The 6,221-nt window shown below is 42.9% G+C and overlaps 1 long non-coding RNA gene across 1 annotated transcript; it reads right to left on the reverse strand.

The window, feature by feature from the left end:
• Positions 1 to 2,167: 2,167 nt before the first annotated feature.
• LOC115467371 lies at positions 2,168 to 5,964 on the reverse strand. The gene is made up of 3 exons (XR_003941685.1): positions 5,954 to 5,964; positions 2,398 to 2,400; positions 2,168 to 2,254 (listed from the first exon to the last, which is right to left on the reverse strand). It is a non-coding gene; the product is annotated as an uncharacterized LOC115467371 (long non-coding RNA).
• Positions 5,965 to 6,221: the final 257 nt, after the last annotated feature.

Genomic DNA, 6,221 nt, shown 5'->3' on the forward strand with positions numbered 1-6,221 from the left:
CGAGCTACAAAACTGCGGGTCTCAAACTGGTTTAGGTACATTTAATATTGATGAGTCGAAAAAAATGTGCACAGGGAAAAAAAATACAAACTAAAAGGCCTATGATGCTGGGATCCGTGTTAGGAGTTACCACTCAAGTGATCTTAGAGTTGAGGACAATCCCCCAAATTCTATATAGCGTGCATAGAGGTCCGTGCCGAAATCCAAGCTTATTCTGTTAACAGCACTTAAGCAATAATAAACACTAATTGGTAATAATTAGAATTTACGTGCACATGATAAGCATATTCTGTAACACACTGCATCTAAATTTTAATACGCACAGGCAAAAAGGAGCATGGTTATGGGTGGTGAAATGGGCATTTCGTGAGCGTTTCAAAGCTTACACACATTATACAATATGGCCCTCTGCGCCTAATTCTGGATTTATGCCGTTTTCATTGGTGTAAATGGAGGCATGTAGTTTTAGGCACTAGGATATCAACTAAGCATATTCTACATATCACGCCTAAATCTAGGCGCTGCTTACAGAATACACGCTGCTTCGGGAGGGGGGACAACCCGCTGGCAACAGTCTAGCCGAAGCAGGTGATAGTAACCCCATTGAGATTTCTGTAATAATGCTTAGAGGCTTTCCTCGGGGTAGCTGAGGCTTTGATTTTTTTTAAGACTTCTGCAACAGCAGCGCATACTGAGTGCTCTATACCTGTCCACTGAGCAAATAAATTGATCTTTAGAGTGGTACTTTACACTATTTTGCTCTCCAAAGTTAGTTGTTACTTAAACAAGGGAATTATTTTGGTGTACATTAGATTTCTTTTGGCATATATTGGTACACTCTATTGGCAAATAGAGTTCCATGTAATGTGGAAACTCAAACGGATCAAACAATTCTTACCAAGGGAAAATTTCTGTAACATAATTCAAACAATGGTACTATCACATGTTGACTACTGTAACGCCATATATGCAGGATGCAAAGAACAGATCTTAAGGAAACTCCAGACTGCGCAGAACACGGCAGCTAGACTCATTTTCGGAAAGACAAGATTCAAAAGTGCTAAACCCCTACGCAAAATACTGCACTGGCTAACAATCAAGGAACTAATAGCCTTCAAAATTTGCACTCTGGTCCACAAAATAATCCATGGTCTGGCCCCAACCTATATGACCGAACTTATTGACTTACCAACTAGAAACATCATCGAATCATCAAGAACGTTTCTAAACCTGCATTACCCAAACTGTAAAGGACTAAAATACAAATCATCATCTGCATCCAGCTTTCACTACATTTGCACCCAGCTCTGGAACACTTTACCTAGAAACATTAGAACTGCGAACACCCATCTAAAATTTCGAAACGACCTCAAGACTCACCTCTTCCGGAAAGCCTACCCAGCAGACCCGAACTAATTCATGAACAATGCATCACATCTTTCGATCTAAGAAATGAACAATACTCCTTCCACATAATCCTATTACTTCAAACTGTACAAATTTTACCACTCCAGTTATAATTAAGTGTACCTCTACCGTTATCCTACACTGTATTGCTCACTAGAAGCTGTAGTCCCATCCCTGGAGACTTATCAGCCTCATTGGGATTACTTCTCTCTATATGCTACTATATATCCGTCCCAGAGTTGTATTCTCTTTTCCGGAACCTTATCAACTTCATTGCACCTACTGTTACTCTATTTTCCACTCTGTATATATTCCCGGAGTTGGTACTCTCCTCTCCGGAACCTGTAAGCCACATTGAGCCTACTGCTATGCAAAAAAATGTGGGATACAAATGTAATAAATAAATAATGAGCACTCCTTATGAAGAAAGTATGCTATTTACAATATTGCCATGCAATGAAAAGAAAATAACAAAATGAAAATTCACACAAATGACGTGGAGAACCATTTTTGATATGATGTCCAAGTTCAACTCTGAATAGGAAAGACGGTCATTTCTGAAAAAGAAAAACATCTATTTTTTCAAAAATATTATTTCTAACAAGGTTTTGTGCTGTGGAAGTTTTGTTTTTTTGGGTCCATTTTCGGGAAAAAAAACCCAAATAAGTGCAAAAGGTACAAATTTGGGGATGTAGGAGGAGCCAGCATTTTTAGTAGACTTGTCCCCCATACATCCCAGGAGAGCAACGGGGCAAACTAGAGGGCATTTCTGTGCACTTCTTAAAAATGTTCCCAAGTACAAATCTCACCTTTACTCCCCTATCTTGTCCTCTGAGCACTCCAAAACCTATTACCTCCCACTGTGCACCACTACAATAACCTTTATGGGTGAAGGAAGCATCCTATATTTTTTGGATGGGTCACAGTTTCCAGCACAAATGTAACAGGTAGAGGGAGATAGGGACCTGGGTCCCCCACTGTGCACTGCACCCACTTCTACACTACTCCAGGGACCTGCATACTGCTCTCATAGACCTGACTTTAACTTCTGAGTCTGTCATAGAGGCTGGTAAGTCATATTTTTTATTATATTTCTTTGGGGTGGGAGGGGGTCGGTGACCACTGGGGTAGTATGGGAAGTTTACACCTGATTCCCTTCAGTGGTCATCTGGTCATTTAGGGCACTTTTTTGTGCCTTATTTATTACCTACTTACCTACAAATGCACTCAGTCTGTGGCTCCTCACTACCTCTCTACCCTCATCTCCCCTTACGTTCCCGCCCGTAACCTCCGCTCACAGGACAAAGCCCTTCTCTCAGTACCCTTCTCCACCACTGCCAACTCCAGGCTCCGCTCATTCTGCCTTGCTTCACCCTATGCCTGGAACAATCTTCCTTTACCCATACGCCATGCCCCCTCCCTACCCATCTTCAAATCTCTGCTTAAAACTCACCTCTTCAATGCTGCCTTCGGCGCCTAACCGTTCGAGAAATATAAAATGCCCCAATCTATCCACCCTATCAGATTAACTGTTCACTCGTCCTCTAGATTGTACACTTGTCTTTAGATTGTTCTCTTGTCTTTTAGATTGTAAGCTCTTTGAGCAGGGACCGTCCTTCTATGTTTAAATTGTACAGCGCTGCGTAACCCTAGTAGCGCTTTAGAAATGTTAGTAGTTAGTTAGTTAGTATAGCTCAAAACGTCTTAGTTTTAGTTTTGTTTTGTTCCATTATGGTTGAAAAATGTCTAAGTCTTAGGAATGCCGAAATGCTGCCCTTAACACGCCCCTGACACGCACACTTGAGATTTGTATTCCCTGCAGATGAACGGCATAGAAAAACATATGTAAAATAGGTTTTGGAAATACTTATTTGGACATTTTTTTTTTTTTAGAAAAGCATCCAATTGCTGCTTTATACCACTTTTTAGATGTTTTTCTCTTTCGAAAATGAGCCCAACGGTGAACTAAACAGAACAAAAATATTTTGACTACATACCCCTAAAGAATAATTCTTTCTTCTAAAGTTGTCCATAGGAAAATTCTGTGCATAGTTTACCTTTAGATTTATTTGGATACAATTTCCAGTAGAAAACGGACTGAAAATTGCTACTTCTGCACAAAATTTGACATACTTTAGTTAGGGCATTGGCTTCTAAGGGGTTCTTTTACTAAGCTGTGGTAAAAGGTGACCTTAACATGCCTTTATGTGAGGTTTCCTCCCACGCTAAGGCCATTTTTACCACAGAAGTAAAAATGTCTTTTTTCCATTTTTTATATTAATGGTCTTGCGTTAATGTTGCGTCAAAGAAAAAAAATCTATATATCATAAATAGATTCAAATCCTCTCATAAAGGGAATGGGACTTGGTATATCACCTTGTTGTAGTTACAATCAATGTGGTTTACATACTATATACAGGTAATTATTTTGTACCTGGGGCAATGGAGGGTTAAGTGACTTTCCCAGGGTCACAAGAACCTACAGTGGAGTGGAGGAGTGGCCTATTGGTTAGGGTGGTGGACTTTGGTCCTGAGGAACTAAGTTGGATTCCCACTTCAGGCACAGGCAGCTCCTTGTGACTCTGGGCAAGTCACTTAACCCTCCATTGCCCCATGTAAGCCACATTGAGCCTGCCATGAGTGGGAAAGTGCGGGGTACAAATGTAATAAAAAAAATAAAAATTGAATCCAGTTCCCCAGGATCAAGGTCTGCTGTGCTAACCACTAGGCAACACCTCCACTGTTCTAGCTGCTGCAATTGCTATAAATTCATCCTGCATATTTCTCTCTGCATTATTAATTTAAGTACTTTATTTTGTTTATTCGGGCCTTGGCTGAATATTGTCTGGGACCAACATAAGGGGTACAGGTACACTCACCACCTCTAATTCTCCCCTTCTTTCCACCATGATCATGATCTCCCTCCCTCCCATCCCTGATGATCTGAACTCCCAACCAAACCCATCTCCTCCCACACCGTAGGCCCCTAGGGCCTACCTTGCATGGTCCTGATGGTTTAGTGTAGTCTATGGGCAAAAACAATGCCCACTCACTCCTGCCCATTGGAGCTTCTTTCACAAAATGGCCACCGTGACCCCTTGTGGTAGTCTTGCAGTACTCACCCACCTTGAAAGCATGCACCATTGAAGAAGTGTTCATATTTACAGAACAGCGTGTAGCCAAAGTATTGTCATTTGCATGAATGTGTTCATATACACACATAAAGGACTAGAATACCAGCATTTATTAACATACTTGCCTCTTAGATCTAAGCAACTCCTTACAGAAATGCCTTCTAAATCGTTTGTCCCATAAAAATTATAGCGAAGCTGGCGCTGAAGACGGCTGAGGGGGAGAGTCCTTGAGACAGCCTATGTATGGGCGAAACATGCATGTCGGACGTGTTTAGCCCCCAGTCTGACACACTTAAAAGAAAAGTACCCATTATTTGAAGAAATTAAAATTAGGGTTAAAGTATTTTTGAGACATGGTAATTGGGTGTGCCGATGAAGAGGTGGGTGCTGGATCCATTGCTATTCCTATATACTAGCAATGAGCACCACTGAGGTAACATAGTAACATAGTAGATGACGGCAGAAAAAAGACCTGCACGGTCCATCCAGTCTGCCCAACAAGACAACTCATGTGTGCTACTTTTGTGTATACCCTACTTTGATTTGTACTTGTCCTCTTCAGGGCACAGACCGTATAAGTCTGCCCAGCACTAGCCCCGCCTCCCAACCACCGGCTCTGGCATAGACCGTATAAGTCTGCACAGCACTATCCCCGCCTCCCACCACCGGCTCTGGCACAGACCGTATAAGTCTGCCCAGCGCTATCCCTGCCTCCCAACCTCCAGTCCCGCCTCCCACCACTGGCTCTGGCACAGACCGTATAAGTCTGCCCCGCACTATCCCCGCCTCCCAACCTCCAGCCCCGCCTCCCACTACCAAGGTCACCATTAAAATCGATAAGGGTTATATGATTAAGAGTTTTGGTATATATAAATCAAATAATCAAGAACATGCTCTAGTCAGACGGATTCTAAATATATGAAACATGCTAATGAAGTCAGTGTACACTAACAACAGGATATCACTAATATATATAGTATAGATCACTTGGTATATTTTCAAAGCACTAAAAACTTACAAAGTTGCGTGGAGGGGCATAATTGAATGGCGCCGGCCAAATAGATGGCTGGCTTGGCGCTGTAAAGCGGCGGTTGAACCGTATTATCGAAAAAGATAGCCGGCTATCTTTTGTTTTGATAATACGGTTGGAGCCGGCCAAATGTCAGCATTTGGGCCGGCTTTAGAGATGGCCGGCATCAGTTTCCGGCGATAATGGAAACTAATGCCAGCGATCTCAAAACGGCCAAATGCAAGGCATTTGTTTGTGGGAGGAGCCAGCATTTGTAGTGCACTGGCCCCCCTGACATGCCAGGACACCAACCAGGCACCCTAGGGGGCACTGCAGTGGACTTCAAAAATTGCTCCCAGGTGCATACCTCCCTTACCTTGGGTGCTGAGCCCCCCAAATCCACCCCAAAACCCACTCCCCACAACTCTCCACCACTACCATAGCCCTAAGGGGTGAAGGGGGGCACCTACATGTGGGTACAGTGGGTTTTGGGGGGTTTTGGAGGGCTCAACATTTACCACCACAAGTGTAACAGGTATGGGCATGGGTCCACCTGCCTGAAGTGCACTGCACCCACTAAATACTGCTCCAGGGACCTGCATACTGCTGTTGGAGAGCTGGATATGACATTTGAGGCTGGCATAGAGGCTGTAAAAATTTTTTTTTTTGGG

This window comes from Microcaecilia unicolor, chromosome 3 (genome assembly GCF_901765095.1).
Source record: "Microcaecilia unicolor chromosome 3, aMicUni1.1, whole genome shotgun sequence".
NCBI classification, from domain to species: domain Eukaryota; kingdom Metazoa; phylum Chordata; class Amphibia; order Gymnophiona; family Siphonopidae; genus Microcaecilia; species Microcaecilia unicolor.